At 37.4% G+C, this 18,095-nt stretch overlaps 1 protein-coding gene across 5 annotated transcripts in view; it reads right to left on the reverse strand.

Moving 5' to 3' along the window:
* SLC25A40 (solute carrier family 25 member 40) overlaps positions 1 to 18,095 on the reverse strand; it is a 56,746-nt gene that overhangs the window by 30,033 nt on the left and 8,618 nt on the right. The window contains exon 1 of one of the 5 annotated variants that reach the window (XM_033193880.1): positions 13,874 to 13,935. The exons of the other annotated variants lie outside the window; for them this stretch is intronic. The gene's annotated coding sequence lies outside the window, so the exon portion shown is untranslated. Of the gene's footprint in view, positions 1 to 13,873; positions 13,936 to 18,095 lie in introns of those variants that run through there. 5 annotated transcript variants of the gene reach the window in all.

Consider the following 18,095-nt stretch of genomic DNA (forward strand, 5'->3'; position numbering starts at 1 on the left):
TCTACTATAATTGTAAGTTTACTGATGCCTCCCCAGCCACACTGAACTGTGAGTAAATTAAACCACTTTCCTTTATAAATGACCCAGTTTCAGGTATGTCTTTATTAGCAGTGTGAGAATGGACTAATACATTTATTTATTTTTATTGATACATACTAGATGTACATGTTTTGGGAGTACATATGATAATCTAATATATTAATATAGTCTGTCAAGATCAAATCAGGATAATTGGGATATCCATCACTTTAAACATTTATCTTTTATTTATGTTAGGAACATTCGAATTATTATCTTCCAGTTATTTTGAAATGTGTAACAGATTATTAACTATGCTTATTCTACCAACTGATCAAACACCAGGTCTTATTTCTTCTATCTAACTGAAATTTGTACTCATTCATCAACTTCTCTTCCCAGTTTCCTTCCCCAAAACCTTCCTGGCCTCTGGTAATTACCAATCTACTTTTAATCTTCATGAGATCCACTTTTTTAGCTCCACATATGACTAAGAACATGTGATATTCGTCTTTCTCTCTCTGGCTTATTTCAATTAACATAAGGATTTCTAGGACTTCCAGGTTCATCTACGTTGTCACAAGTGATAGAATTTCATTCTCTTTTTACAAATGTTCTGTACATGTCAGGCCTGTGTAGTTTAACTCCAGTGTTTCCTTGTTGGTATTATGTCTGAATGATCTGTCCATTACTGAGTGTGTTACTGAAGCTCCCCACTAATACTGAATTGCAGTCTCTCTCCCCCTTTACGACTATTTAAAAAATTTAATTGATATGTACTAAGTGCATCTATATTCAAGGTGGATGTGATAATTTAATACATTCATATAATTTATAAAGTCAAATCAGTGTAATTGGGATATCCAGCACCTTAAATGTTATTTATGTTAGAAACATGAATTATTCTCTTCTAGCTATTTTGAAATACACAACAGATTAATGTAAACTATATCCACCACAGTCGTCTATCAAAAAAATGTGGTTCTTCTTTTACCAAACTGTTCACTTTAGATCTATTAATGTTTGCTTTATATATTGGGGTGTTCCCGCATTGGTTACATAAATATTTATAATTGTTGTATCATCTTGCTTAATTGACCCCTTTATCATTTTATAGTGACTTTGTCTCTTTTTACAGTCTTTGACTAGTAGTCTATTTTACATAAGCACAGCTACTCCAGATTCTTTTTGGTTTCCACTTGCATAAATGAAATACCTTTCTCCATCCTTCCGTTTTCAAATTGTGTCTTTATAGATTAAGTGGGTTTTTTGTAGACAGTATATGGTAGGGTCTTGGTTTTCTTAATCCATTTAGCCATTTTGTGTCTTTAAACTGAGAACTGAATCTATTTTTATTCTGTATTAGTACTAACAACTTACCACTGCCATTTTGTTGTTTCTTTAACGACTGTTTTCTAACTTGTCTCCTCTTCTTTTCTCCCATTCTTACTGTTTTCCTCGTGGCTAAGTGATTTTCTTTGTTAGCATGTTTTGATTTGTTGATTTTTTCTTTTCTTTCTTTCTTTCTTTTTTTTTTGAGACAAGGTCCTGCTCTGGTGCCCAAGCTGGAGTGCAGTGGCAGGATCACAGCTAACTGCAACCTCAAGCTGCTGGGCTCAGGCAATCCTACTGCCTTAGCCTCTTGAAGAGCTAGGGGACTATAGCCATGAGCCACCACTACCGGTCTAACGCATTGCTTGTTATTTTTAGTGTATCTACAATAATTTTGCATTGTGGTTAACATGAATTTTAGAAATCATCTTGTAAATACATTATTTTTAAAAAATGAAAACTTATTTTAGATAAAAAATAGAAACAAAGAGAAAACTAAAAAAAAAAAGCTCTACACTTTAATTACATCCTGCACACATTTTGACTTTTTGTCTTAATTTATATATTCTTATATTCTTTATCTCTCAACAGGTTGCAGTAGCTATTACAGTTTTTGATAGATTTTTCTCTTATGCTTCATACTAGAGTTATGAGTGAATTGCACACCACAATTTCAGCATTAGAATATTCTTGGGAGGCCAGGTGCAGTGGCTGAAGCTTGTAATCCCAGCACTTTGGGAGGCCAAGGCAGGTGGATCACTTAAGGCCACAAGTTCGAGACCTGCCTGGCCAAGAGGACGAAACCTCAACTCTGTTAATAAAAATAAAAATTAGCAAGGTGCAGTGGTGCATGCCTGTAGTTCCAGCTACTCAGCAGGCTGAGGCAGGAGAACTGCTTGAACCCGGGAGGCAGAGGTTGCAGTGACCTGAAATCACGCCACTGCACTCCAGTTTGGGCAACACAGTGAGACTCCATCTTGGGGGGAATAAAAAAAAGAATATTCTTGGAATCTATGCACAGTGGTTCATGCCTGTAATCCCAGCAGTTTGGAATGTCAAGGCAGGTGGATTTCTTGAGCCCAGGAGTTCAAGATCAACATGGGCAACATGGTGAAAACCCATCTCTACAAAAAATACAGAAATCAGTCAGGTGTGGCGGCACATGTCTGTAGTTCCAGCTACTTGGGAGGCAGAGGTGGGACGACTGCTTGAGCCCACAAAGCAGAGGTTTCAGTGAGCTGAGATCATGCCACTGCACTCCAGCCTGGGCAATAGAACAAAACCCTCTCTAGGGGAAAAAAAAAAAGAATATTCTTGGAATCTATGCACAGTGGTTCATGCCTGTAATCCCAGCAGTTTGGAATGTCAAGGCAGGTGGATTTCTTGAGCCCAGGAGTTCAAGATCAACATGGGCAACATGGTGAAAACCCATCTCTACAAAAAATACAGAAATCAGTCAGGTGTGGCGGCACATGTCTGTAGTTCCAGCTACTTGGGAGGCAGAGGTGGGACGACTGCTTGAGCCCACAAAGCAGAGGTTTCAGTGAGCTGAGATCATGCCACTGCACTCCAGCCTGGGCAATAGAACAAAACCCTCTCTAGGCGAAAAAAAAAAAAGAATGAATATTAATGGTCTGTGTACTTACTTTAACTGGCCAGTTTTGCACCTTAAAATGTCTTCTTTTCGCACATGTTTTTTCCTTCTAGATTGAAGAATTCCCTTTAGAGTTTCTTGAAAAATGGGTATGATAGTGGTGAATTCTCCTAGCTTTTGTCTAAGATTTTATCTGGCCTTCATATTTCAAGGATATATTTGCTGGATACAGTATTCTTGGATGGCAGATTTTTTTTTCATTCAGCCATTTAAAAATGTCATCTAACTCCTTCCTGGCCTGTATGGCTTCTGTTGAGAAGTCTGTTGCCAGACGAATTGTAATTTGTTTACATGTTATTTGGTTATTTTATTTTGCTGCTTTTAGAATTCTTTATTTATCCTTCCCCTTTTAGAGTTTGATTATTATATGCTGTGGAATAGTTTCTGGGGTGCCAGCTGAGTTGGTCTCACCTGTGTGAGACACTCATGGGAAGCCATGGGCGGGCTTCTGAGGAGAAATGTCTCCTTGTTGCCTTCATGTCTTTATGTCCTGAGAGCTTAACCTCTCAGTGGCATTCCACAGGTTGCTCAGGGAGGTAACATTCCCTTGAAAGAGGGGAGTATAATCAAACATCTCAGCTCCTCCTGAAACCCACTCCTGATAAGTTAAAGATCTTAAGTAGTTTAGACACACGCCTTTGCTCAAGGAAATTCACAGAAACCACCACTGCTATACATCTGATTGAATGACTCAGGAGTTCCTTCACTGATGCTTTTCCTCATCCCTTCCTCCCTCTCCCATCTGCCTAAGAACAAAGAGCCTGTAAACCAATAAACTGGGTGGAACCCAAGAGCTCTGGGCTGTGAGCAAGCCTCCAATGCTCTGGTCCCCTGGACCCGCCTTTTAAACATTTATTCTTTCTCTAACTCCTTTGTCTCCACTAGACTCGGGGTACCCGCTGGGTGGTGTGAGGCTAGTTTCCCCAACATATGCCTCAGGGAAATCTTATTTGGATCAAATCTGTTTGTTGTTCTCAGACCTTTCTATAACTGGATATTTACATCTTTCTCAAGTTTGGGATCGTTTTCTGTTATTATTTCTTTGAATATGTTTTCTACCTCAACTCCCTCTTGAACACCAATAATTCTTAGATTTGGTCTTTTGAAGTAATTTTCTGTATCTTGTAGGTAATCTTCACTCCTTTTCATTCTTTTTATTCTCCTCTGTGTGTTTTCAAATAGCCTGTCCTTTAGCTCACCGATTCTTTTCTCTGCTTGATCCATTCTGCTGTTCACAGTATCTAATCAAATTTTTAGTTGACAAGTATTGCTGAGTTCCAGATTTCATTTTTAAAAACAATTTCAATCTGTTTAATTTCTTTGATAAAATTCTGAATTTTTTTGTTTTATCCTGGAGATCAGAGTTTACTTAAAACTGCTATTTTAAATCCTTGGTCACAGAGCTCATGTATTGTGTCTCATTAGGATCAGTCATTGGAGTTTTGCTGTCTTTTTGGGGAGGTCACTATTCCCTACTTGTTATTTCCTATAGATTTATGTCCATATCTTTGCAATGAATAATTCATTTATTCCAGTCTTCTTGGTCTGGCTTTAGTGTTTACTGGGCATGTTTGCTTAAGACACTCTTCGTAATTTACCTGTTGAATATTGTTTCCCACTAGGTCACTGCCTCCTTTTTGGTACTAGATAGCACCTTAAGCACAGGATTGCCTCAGCTTTAGTAAGTAATCTAAATGCTGCCTGTCCTGAACGGGTGAAATCACAAAGAATACATCACAGCAGTGTGAGAAGGATGGTTAGGTGTTCCTGCCTAGGGGACCTGTGGAACATTCCTCTTACAGTATGGTGCTGCGGAACAGCCACTGTGATCTGGCATCTCCTTTGGTTGAGTTATAGAGCAGAGTTTGCAACGTCAGGGATGGTGTTATCACCTCCCCACCTTTTACTCTGCCTGTCCTTAGCAATATTTCTATCTTCAGGCACCACCAATGCTTCCAATGAGTTGAGGGAGGAAGAATTCTCCTGAGAGGGAACCCGAAATTATAGGGAAGCTGACTGTTCACCTCAATCTCACAACTTCCAGCATAGAAACCATGAATTGAAGGGAACGATTCTGTGTACTTGGTGCCAGGAAGACTCAGAGGAAAAGTATCAGAGATACTTTTCCACAGAGTTTTTCTTGTTTAGGAAAAACTCTCAAACCGTGTTTTTCCTCTGCTCTCACACCAGAAAAATCAAGAAATAATTATCTGACCAAATGTTTGGGGGTGAGGAGTTCCCCCTACCTGTATGCAGTGGGCCCTGCCAGCTGGATATCCTCCAATTTAATTCTGACGCTACCTACCTAGAAATAAGAGTCTAATCCCACAGGTTGAGGGCTGACTCCAAGACTGCCTCCCAATTTCAGTCACAAGTCCACACCTCCAGAACTTCTGACTAATCAGATTTGAGTTGGGGTTCCCACAACTCACTCTTTGGGTTTGAACAATTTGCTAGAGTGGCTCACAGAACTCGGCAAAGCAGGTTTTCTGATTCCTTATAAATGATATTGCAAAGGAAACAGATGAAGAAATGCATAGGGAAAGGTATAGGGGAAGGAGGTGGTGCTTTAATTTCTTCCCTGGGCATGCCACGCTGCAGGAACCTCAACATACTCAGCTATCCAGAAGCTCTCTGAACCCTGTCCTCTCGGGTTTTTATGAAGGCTTCATGATATAGGCCTAGTTAATTAAACCACTGGTCATTAGTGAACAACCTGACCTTCAGCTCTTCTCCTCTCCCTGAAGGTTTCAGGGTATGGCTATAAATCCCAAACTTCTAATCATGCCTTCATTTTTCTGGTGACCAGCCGTACCCTAAAGCTATCAGTCAGTATTAGCATACAAAAATATAGGACTTTGGAGATTCTAAGGATTTTAGGAGTTGTACATCAGGAAATGGAGATGAAGGCCAAATATATATATATATGTGTGTATATATATATATATTTCACAATATCAGACCATCTGCTTGGAGTTTTTTTCATTTATCTGTGGCTCTGAAAGCTGTCTCATCCTATTTGAGTTCTGGGATATTGCTGGTGGTAATCCTGACACTGTATATTTGTTTTCAGTTTTCTGTTAAAGAGAATGAAGCCAACTTACTTCTACACCACCATTTTGGAATTGAAAACTCTCCCCTTTAACTGGGTATGGTGGCTTATGCCTATATTCCTAGCACTTTGGGGGGCCAAGAGAGGCAAATTGTTTGACCTCGGGAATTTCAGACCACCCTGGGCAATGTGGTGAAACGCTATCTCTAGGAAAAAAATACAAAAAATGAGCTAGGTGTAGTTGTTTGCACCTGTGGTCCCAGCTACATGGGGGGCTGAGATGGAAGGATCACTTGAGCCCAGGAAGTCAAGGCTGCAGTGAGCCAATATCATGCCACTGCACGCCAGTCTGGGTGTCAAAGTTACAAAGGGAGACCCTGTTCAAAAAAATAAAGAAATAAATAAAAATCTCTCCCCTTTATTCTATTACAGTTTGTACCCCTTTTTTTTCTGGTTTCTTTCACTCACTAATTATTCTGAAACTCATTCATTTTATTACATGCATTGATACTTGGTTCCTTTCCACTGCTGAATGCTATTCCATTATATAAATATACTACAATTTATCCATTTATCTGTTGATGAAAATCTGGGTTGTTTCAAGTTGGGGGTTATTACAAATAAAGCAACTATGATTATCTGTTTAAATCTTGAGTAAATACGTAAGTAGAATAGCTGGATCAAATGGTACATGTATGTTTAACATTTAAAGAATTCGGAAAATGTTTTCCAAAGCAGTTGTACCATTCTACACACCCACCAGCACTATATGCAAGTTCCAGTTGCTTCACATCCTTAACAACACTTGGTGTGGTCAGTTTTAACATTTTATTCCCTTGAATAGATGAATCGTGAAATCTCATTGTGGTATTTGCATTTTTCTAAGGAATTGTTACGTTATGCATCTTTTCATGTCTTTAGTTCCCATCTAATATATCTTCTTTGGAGAAACAGCTATTTAGATCCTTCGGTAATTTTTAAATTGGGTCATTTTCTTAAAATTAAGTTATAATTCTTTATATTTTTTGGATACTAGATCCTTACTAGATACATAACACACAGAATAGCTTATTTTGTGAGCTGTCTTTTCACATTCTTCATAGTGTTCTTCAACATACAAAAGTTTTAGGTTTAGACAAAGCTCAATTTGCCTATTTTTTCCATTGGCCTTCTGAAGTAAAGGACAAAAGTGATAAAATGTCACTTTCAAGATTAACTTAGAAAAGACTGTGATGTCCACTAAAGCAGATTCTGCTTTCTTCATTAGCTTTATCTGATGATGACAGGGACAAGAGGCAGATAACTTCTGGGCAGAAGAGGGCAGATCCCCAGTGAGGACCCCACCCTCAAGACTGGAACTACAGCCCAAAGTGAAAATTTACATCCCTGTTTTCCCACTTGAATGCTGCCTTTTCCAAAACTACCTATGGCTTGCCCCACCCCCACCCTGTGCCCATATAAACCCCAGGCTCAGTCAGCGAGGGAAAAGCAGCAACAGCTGGATGTCTGAGAGAAGCAGCTTGACTTTTGAGTGACAGCTTGCCAGCGTAGCTTTGGAAATGATTCTAGCTGGGGACGGCCAGACCTCAGGGCAAGATTACCTTTCTGCTCCAACCCCTTTTCAGCTCCCCTTCCTGCTGAGAGCCACTTTCATCAGCATTTACCATATTCAAGTCATTCGTGTGACCTCATTCCTCCTGAATGCCAGACAAGAAATCATGTGCCACACAGGAGCGTGTAAAAGGCCGTCATACTGACCCTCCTAAGCTGCTAACACTTAAGCTGTCTATGGATGGCAAAGCTGAAAGGGCACTGTATCATTTCCTCTGGGGCTTCAGGGGTCACAGGCACCGGGCGGTACAGAGTTTGCTCTTGCTGGCGCCCAAAAGCACTCACCCCAGCTCCTGCACCCACTCACCTGCACTCCCCATCACATGAGGGGTGGAACAGCGAGTGAGTAAAGTTTGCCCCTGCTGGTGCTCATGCACTCCAGTTCCCATGCATGAAGAGGTCAGGGAAATACCCTGATTCAATGATACAAAGTGCCATGCTGTGAACTGCCCTATGTAGAGGCCCATCTGGGCAACAAAAACAGCCTCCAGATAATAGCATTGAACTGAGGCCCTTCATACCAACAAGTCAAAGGAAAGTGAATCTTGCCAACAACCACTAGTGAGCTTGAAATTAGATACCTCCCTGGTTGGAGCCTTGAGATAAATGCAACCTCAGCCAACACCTTCATTATACTGTCCTGAGAGATCCTGAGCTTACTTAACTAAGCTGCATCCAGATTCCTAACACACAAAAACTGTGAAATAATAAAGATTAGTTATTTTAAGATAACTACATTTTGGAATAATTTGTTATACAGCAACAGAAAGTATCTATTGAGATGAACATACAGTTTTTCCTTTTTAGTCTGGTTACATGGTGATTTACACTGCTTGATTCCTGGAATAAACCTCAATTTACTCATGATGTTTTATCCTTTCTATAAAGAATTGATTTTAATTTGTTAAATTTTTGCTAAGAATTTAACCATCTATGTTTATTAGGGATGCTGATCCATAATTTTTTGTATCATCTTTGCCTTTCTTACACCATGTGAAGAGAATTCACCAGTGAAGCTATCCAGGCCTGGAGTTTTCTTTAGTAGATATAAGAACATTCAGGCTTTCTCTTCTTGTGTAAGCTTTGACAGTTGGTATATTTCAAGTAATTTGTCCATTTCATTTAAGTTGTTGAATTTATCAGCATAGGGTTGTTCGTAATATTGTTTTGTTGTCATTTTAACAACCATTGGTTCTGTAGTTGTGTATCTTTCACTAATTTATTAAAGATCTTAATAAATGAAGAAATATACCATTTCATACACTGGAAGAATAAATGCTATAAAGATATAAATTATTCCAAATTTATAGATTCACAGGAATTGTAACCAAAATTCCAAATCTTCTTACTTTTGTGGGTTTGACAAACTATTTTCTAAAACTTACATGGAAGTAGAAAATGGCAAGAATTACCTAAAGTTTTGAGATGCAGTTAAAGTGGCATTTACAACGAAATTTACAGCATTACATGCTTGTATTAGAGAAAGCCTAAAATTAATGACCTAAGCATCTTCCCAAAGAAACTAAAAATATAGCAAATTAGAACCAAAAGAAGAAGAAAGAAATGAAAATAAAACAGAAATCAGTAAAATTGAAAGCTGAAAAACAATAGAAAAAAAAAAAAAGCTGGTCCCTTGAGGCAAATAATAATAATAAATGTCCAGTCAGATAACAGAGGAAGAAGAAAACCTTTGACAACATCCCACATCCACCATGACTGAAAGGCTTCCGCAAGCCTTTCAATCCCTTCAATGAAAGGGAGATTGCTAAGTTTGATAAGAACCATTTACTACTCTCATCATTTCTATTCAACAAAGTACTGAAGAATTTAGCCAGTACAACAAAGCAAGATAAAGAAATTAAATGCGGCTGGGCGCAGTGGCTCACGCTTGTAATCCTAGCACTTTGGGAGGACGAGGTCAGGAGTTCAAGAGCAGCCTGGCCAACACAATGAAATGCTGTCTCTGCTAAAAATATAAAAATTAGCTAGGTGTGGTGGCAGTCACCTGTAATCTCAGCTACTCAGCAGCCTGAAGCAGGAAAACCGCTTGAACCCAGGAGGTGGAGGTTGCAGTGAGCCCAGATCACATCACTGAACTCCAGCCCGGGTGACAGAGCTAGACTCCGTCTCAAATTAAAAAAAAAGAAATTAAATGCATACAAATTGGAAAGAATGCAGTGTCTAGTCACAGACAAAATGTAGAAAAACACTAAGAACCTACAAAATTTAAAATGCCACTTAGAAGTAATAACTTAGTTTAGAAGAACTGCAAGATAAGTTAATATAGAAAATCATATCCCTATATATTAGCAACAAAGTTATTTGAAACGTGTCAGACAACTCCAAAAATGTGAAATACTTAGGTATAAATCTATACAGTATGTACAAGGTTTGTATGCTGAGAATTAAAAGACACTAATAAATCAAAGAAGCCCTAAGTAAGTGAGAAATATTCCATATTCATAGATCGCAAGACTCAAAATTATAAGGTCATCTGTTCTGCCCCAACAGATATACAGACTTATAGCAATTCTGAATAAAACCCTAGCACAACACTTCATAGAAATCGACAAGCTGATTCTAAAATGCATATAGAAAGACAAAGAAACCAGAATAACCAAAATGATTTTGAAAAAGAGTAACAAAGTTGGACGCTTCACACTACCTGATTTCCTGACTTAACGTAAAGCTACAGTAGTTAAGATACTGCAGTAATGAAGAAAGAAGAGGCATATTGACCAATGGAATGGAACAGAGGGTTAAAAAAAAATACACCCACATATATATGATCAAATTATTTGTGACTATAGCAGAAAGACCATTACATAGAGAAGGAATAGTCTTTTTCAATAAACTGTACTGGAATAATTAGATGTAAAAAGAATCTCCATCTATAACATCATACTTGATACAAAAGCTAACTCAAAATGGATGTAGACCTAACGGTAAAACTTCTAAGTACAAGTATAAAACTTTAACAAGTTAACATAGGTATGTTTATGACCTTGGATTAAATAAAATTTCTTAGATATTACACCAAAGACATAATTCACAAAAGAAAAAGAGGATAAATTATGTATCATCAAATTTAAGAACTCTCAGTCTTTGAAAGATACTGGTAAGAAAATTTAAAACAAACAAAAAACAAGCCATAGACTGGAACAAAAATTTCACATATCACATATCTGATAAAGGACTTACATCCATAATACATAAATAACTCTCAAAACTCAATAAGAAAATGAATAACCCAATTTTGTGTGTGTGTGTGTGTGTGTGTGTGTGTGTGAGAGAGGGAGAGAGAGAGAGAGAGAGAGAGTGAGTCTTGCTCTGCCACCCAGGTTGGAGTATGGTGCTGCAATCTCGGCTCACAGGAACCTCCACTTCCTGGGTTCAAGTGATTATCCTGCCTTAGCTTTCTGAGTAGCTGGGATTACAGGCACCCACCATCACACCTGGCTAATTTTTGTATTTGTAGGAGAGACGAGGTTTCGCCATGTTGGGCAGGCTGATCCGAACTCCTGACCTCCAGTGATCCACCTGCCTTGACCTCCCAAAATGCTGGGATTATAGACACAAGTCACCACACCTGGCCAAATAATCCATTTTTTAAAATAGGCAAAGATATACCAAACAAGAATATGAAATGATGCTCCACATCATTCGTCATCATGGAAATCAAACTAAACCATAATAAGATACCACTACATAATTACTAGAATGGCTTTAAAAAATGTTGATGATACAAATGTCAGCAAAGATGCAAAGCACCTAGACAACTTTCAAAAATTGTTAGTAGAAATGTAAAATATTGTAACTATTTTGGAAAACATATTGCCATTTTCTTATATGTGTATAAGGCTGATCAAATAAGTAAATGTATAGTAAATAATAACAGCCAGGTTTCTCACTGTCACAGAATGAAGGTACAAATAAAGAAAACAAGAAAGCTAGAAGACACCCTGTCCTATGATGTTGGATTTGAATCAAAGCTATCATAACAAACTCATAGCTTTAAAATGCATATATACAAATACACAAAAACAGAAATAATTACAAATGTATATAAATGCATGAGTTAGTATACATGTAAATATTTCTAAGCTGTGCCTGCTGAAGAAGTATAGAACCAATGATACTCCAGTAGCAATAACTCAGTAGTAACAAATGTACCTATTATCCAGATCATAATCTTTTTTTTTTTTTTTTTTTGAGACGGAGTCTCGCTCTGTCGCCCGGGCTGGAGTGCAGTGGCCGGATCTCAGCTCACTGTAAGCTCCGCCTCCCGGGTTCACACCATTCTCCTGCCTCAGCCTCCCGAGTAGCTGAGACTACAGGCGCCCGCCACCTCGCCCGGCTAGTTTTTTTGTATTTTTTTAGTAGAGACGGGGTTTCACCATGTTAGTCAGGATGGTCTCGATCTCCTGACCTCGTGATCCGCCCATCTCGGCCTCCCAAAGTGCTGGGATTACAGGCTTGAGCCACCGCGCCCGGCCCCAGATCATAATCTTTAATTCTCCAATAAAAGGAACCAGGGATGCTTTTAGAAGTGGTTGTTCCTAGGCGTAGGGCAGGGAAAATACAAATGAAACCGCCATAGTGCTAAAAAATAAGAAAATGATTTAAAAGGATGTGAATGCAGTGGTAAGAAGACACACTGAATGGCAAAGAAGCCAAACTGAAAGAGTTCCCAAAGGCCGAAGTTAGAAAACAAAACACAAAATAATTGTTCTGGATTATAACTAATGGCATGAAATAAATATCCATCAGTAGATATTGATATAAACAATTGAATAAAGAGATGGAGACGAGTGATAGTTCTTTCTTACAAAAGCATTCCTATTAATGAATTCTTCGTTAATAAGGAATGAGGAAAGTAAAAAACTCACCATTAGAACATCAGGGTAATAAGCACTGTAATAACACAGTAATAAGAATTCACCAATAGATGCTAAAATTATTGAGGAGAAACAGGATATCTGCATAGTCTCAAAGTATCTTCCCTAAGATACTTATTAATTACAAATATAAAGATAGTACTTTAACAGTAGAAAAAACTCTGCAGAGAAACCAAGTGGTTAAGGTTAATATCATGGTTAATATCATCAATAATAAGAAATGTAAATATCATGTACACCCTGTCACAATGTATTAAGAAGATTTTTTGTGATATTCTTGCCAAAAATGCATACTCTCCATCTAATCATGAAGATACATCGGACAAAACCAAATTAAATGACATACTACAAAATAACTGACTAGTATTCTTCAAGGGCATGGTACACAAAGACTGAGGAATCATCACAAATTAAAGGCAGAAGAGACAAGAAACTAAGTACAATGTGGGATCCTGGAGTAGATTCTAGAATAGAAAAATGACAACAGTGGGAAAAACTCATAAAATATGAATAAAATTGGTAGTGTGGCTTAGGAAAAAGTCTTGTACCAATGTTAATTTCTTATTTTGATGTACTATAGTATGCAAAATGTTAACATTAAGAGAATAAAGTGAAAGAAAAGTGTTTAAATAGACTTATCATATAACACCCTCAATCCAATGTATTTACACAAGGAAAATGAGACATTTACATTTATATAAAAACTTGTACACAAATAGTTGTAAGATCTTTCTTCATAAATTTCCCCAAACTAGAATCCACTCTAACATCTCTCAACTGGGAAATGTGTAAACAAATTTTCATATGCATAAAATGGAACACTACTCAGTAATAAAAAGGAAGAAAGTACCGATATATCCAACAACAGGGATGAATCTCAAATAAATTATCCTATGTAAAAGAAACCTGACTCAAAAGGCATTATTTCATTTAACTGGCATTATTGCAAAGGCAAAATAATAAAACAGATTGGACTGCCAAGGGATTGGAAGTGGAGAAGAAGAGGAAAAGACTAACAGCCGTGGAGAAGTGACAGAACTGTTGTAAATCTTGATTCTGGTGATGACACTATGTTTGTCAAAACTTACAGGTATATGTACTAATAGGGGCAAGACTGATTATGTGAATACCACCTTTAAAAAGATAGCATTACAGGCCAGGCATGGTGGCTCACGCCTGTAATCTCAGCACTTTGGGAGGCCCATGCAGGTGATCATGAGGTCAGGAGTTCGAGACCAGCCTGACCAACATGGTGAAATCCCGTCTCTACTGAAAACACAAAAATTAGCCAGGTGTGGTGGCACGCACCTGTAATCACAGCTACTCAGGAGGCTGAGGCAGGAGAATCGCTTGAACCCGGGAGGCGGAGGTTGCAGGGAGCTGAGACCGCACCATTGCATTCCAGCCTGGGTGACAAAGACTCCGTCACCCAGGAGACTCCGTCTCAAAAAAAAAAAAAAAAGATAACATTACAGCCTGGGCAACATAGGGACACCCTGTCTCTGCCAAAAGTTTTCAAAAATTAGTCAGGCATGGTGGTGCATGCCTGTAGCCCCAGGTGCTCAGAAGGCTGAGGTGGGAGGATTGCTTGAGCCCAGGAGTTCAAGGCTGACTGTGCCAATGCACTCCAGCCTGGACAACAGAGTGAGACTCTGTCAAAAAAAAAAAAGTAGCATTAAAAGAAGACAATGTAAACTGTGGTTTTTGCCATTACTTTTAATGGCATTACTTTTAATAAGCAGCCTGAATTCTCAAGGTGATTCCTGGTGCCAGAGGAGCAAAGTGAAGATTGTTCTGAAAGAATTGTTGTTGTCTATTTTTACTTCTCTGGTGGTTGCCTAAGGACCAGTGAAAGGGACTTGCGCCTTTATTTCACTAAACTCAGAACTCCACAAGGCTATAAAGGCAACTACCCAAGGGATGTTTGTCAAAAACACTTAAAGGCAAATTTATCAGTTGTGGCCACCTGGAACAAGGGATAAAAATTGGTGAAAACAAAAGACACATAGAAGAGCTTGGGAGAAAAAGCTGGGCAATGAAGATGTTTTGTGAAATAAGCTCCCACAAATCTCTAGGTCTCTAGAAGGCTACATCCATGTTTAGAAAGGAGCACATGCACCGAGAATACCCAAGAAGGCATTCAGCTCTAACCCCTGGTTGACCTCCAGGCTCTGCACAAACAGAAAGTAAAGGTTAAGGAAGAGATGTAAATAGCCCATCTGAATGTTGAAAATATTTCCACCCCCAACACACATACACACAGCCCACCACTTAAGACTGGGAGAGTTTTTTGTTTGTTTTAGCGGGGATTCCAGGCATTTAAGCAAATTTTCATCAAATCACTAGCTGACCAGTAAGCTAATGAAACAGAAACTTCACTAGTCACAAATGACAATGTATATGAACTTGACAAAATTAGTTATGAAAAGTCACTAAACAAACAACAGCAACCACAATAAGCAACAACAAATCCTGGAGAGACAAAGAATCTGGTTTCCAGAGGTGCTATATTGTATTTAAAACGTCCAGTTGTCAGTAAAAAATTATGAGGCATGCAAAGAAATGTGGCCCATACAAAGGGAAAATATAAAGTAATAGAAATTCTCTCTGAGGAACCCCAGAAACTGGATTTATAAGATCAAGGCTTTAAAACAATGATTTTAAATATACTCAAAGAGGAAAGGAAATCATGTAAAAGAACTAAAGGAAATCATGAGAACAATGTCTCACAAAGGAGAGACTATTAATAAAGAAACAGAAATTACAAAAAAGTGACCGAAGAGAAATTCCAAAACTGAAAATTACAATAACTGAAATGAAAAATTCATTAGAGGATCCAACAGCAGACTTGAGCAGGCAGAAGAATCAACAAACTTGAAGACAGGTCTATTGAGATTATCCAATCTGAGGAACAGAAAGAGAAAAACAGAATCTAAGAGACTTGTGGGACATTATCAAGCAAACCAACATACACCTAATGAAAGTACCAGAAAAAAAAAAGTGAAAAGGCCAGAAAGAATAATGGCCAAAAACTTCCCAAATTTGATGAAAGAAATTAATCTATACATCCAAGAGGCTCAGCAAATCCCTAGTAGGAGAAACTCAGAGATAGAGTTTTCACAAGACACATTTAAATCAAATTGACAAAAGCCAAACAGACAAAGAGAATCCTGAAAGAAGCAATTCATCACATTAAAGGGATACTTGATAAGATTAACAGCTGATTTCACATGTAAAATCATGGAGGTCACAAGGCAGTGGATAGCATGCAAAGTAATAAAAGAAAAAGACTGTCAAACAAGAATTCTATATTTAGCAAAATTATCCTTCAGAATTAAAAGAAAAAACCCAAACTAACACATTTCTAGATAAAGAAAATCAGAGAATTTGTCACTGGCAGAGTTGCCCTACAACAAACACGAGGAGAAATCCTTCAAGCTAAAATGAAAGGCACTAGAGATTAACAGGGATTCATAGGAAGAAATAGAGTACACTAGCAAAAGTAACAAGTTAGGTAGTGATAAATGGCATGTAAGTATATTTTTTTGTTTGTAAGTCCTTTTTGCTCCTGATATAAAAGGCAACTGCATAAAGCAATCAACAAATATTTGTTATGAGCATACAATATATAAAAATATAATGTATGACAACAATAGCACAAAGATGGGGAAAGGGAATGGAGATATACAATAACAAATTTTTATAAACTACTGAAATTATGTTGGCATTAATCTGAACCAGATTTTATAAACTAAGATGTTAATTGAAACCCCGACCATAAAATTTTAAAATATATTCGAAGTAACAATGAAATTAAAATATACAATATCTATTTAAAATAAAAGGAGGCAGTAAAGAGTGAGTGAAACAAGCACAATATATATAGTACCCAACTTACAATGGTGCCACTTACTATTTTTCAACTTTATGATGGTGCAAAAGCAATATGCATTCAGTAGAAATCATACTTTGAGTATCCATACAACCATCCCATTTCTGTTTTTCACTTTCAGTACAGTATTCAATAAATTACATGAGATATTCAACAGTCTTTTACAAAACAGGCTTTATATTACACCATTTTGCCTAACTGTAGGCTACTGTAAGTGTTCTGAGCATGTTTAAAGTAGACTAGGATAAGCTACGACGCCTGGTAGATTAGGTAGATTAAGTGGATTTTTGACTTATGACGTTTTCAATTTATGATGGGTTTGCTGGGATGTAACCCCATCATAAATTGAGGAGCACCTGTATATAAATGAAATACAGAAAACAAGTAACAAAATGGCAGATGTAAATCCCACCTCAATGAATGTAAATATACAACTAAAAGGCAGAGGTTGGCAAAATCAATTTAAAAATAATAATCAAACTATATCTTGGCTACGAGAGATTTAAAAAAAAAAAAATATATGAGACAGAGCCTTGCTCTGTACACCCAAGCTGGAGTACAGTGGCATGATTATAATCCACTGCTGCCTTAAACTCCTAAGCTCAAGCGATCCTCCTGCCTCAGTCTCCCAAGTAACTGGAATTACAGACACACCACCATGCTCAGCTACTTTTATTTTAAATTTTTACAAACAGGTCTCACTGTGTTGCCTACGCTGGTCTCAAACTCCTGGCCTCAAGAGATTATCCTGCCTCAGCTTCCTGAGAAGCTGGGATTACAGGAGTGAGCCACCACACCCAGCATGACACTTATATTTAAAGATATAAATAAGTTGAATGTAAAAGAAACAAACAATAAAGATAACAATGTAAGTAAATGTAAAAATCTGTAATTTTAGTAACTGAATTGTTAATGTATTTTTGGTTAGCAACATCACTTTTTTTCCCATATGATTTAAAATACAATTACATAAAATAGTAATTATAAATCTAAGTTGATTTATATCATTTATATCTATTTATATGTTATTTATAACAACAATATGTAATTTATCACAGCATAAAGTGGATGTGGAGATGGAGGTATACAGGAGCAAAAGTTGTGTATACTATTGAAACCAAGCTGGTATTATTCTGAACTAAATTGTTATACATTTGATGTTAACTGCAATTCCAAGACTACCATTAAGAAAATACCTAAAATATGTATTTAAAAGAAATTATAAGGGAATCAAAATGGTACACCAGAACACATCACAAAAGAAAGTGATAATGAAGGAATGGAGGAATAAAATGATACGACATATAAAAAACAGCAAAATGGCAAAATACGCTCTCATGAGTAATTTCATTAAATAAAATAAACTCTCCAATTAAGAGGTAGAGACTAGAATAATGAATTTTAAAAGTACCCAACTATATGCTGTCTAAAAGAGACTTTAGACCCAAAGACACACATAGGCTGAATGTGAAAGTGGAAAACGACATTCTATGAAAACAGTAATTATAAGAGAGCTAGAGTGGTAGTACTAGTATTAGACAAAACAGACTTTAAGACAAAAATTGTTACAAGAGCAAAGAAACGTTATGTGACGACACAAGTTGTCAATCTATCAAGAAAACATAAAAATTATAAACA

This window comes from Trachypithecus francoisi, unplaced genomic scaffold, assembly GCF_009764315.1.
Source record: "Trachypithecus francoisi isolate TF-2019V2 unplaced genomic scaffold, Tfra_2.0 Lachesis_group4, whole genome shotgun sequence".
Taxonomy (NCBI): Eukaryota; Metazoa; Chordata; class Mammalia; order Primates; family Cercopithecidae; genus Trachypithecus; species Trachypithecus francoisi.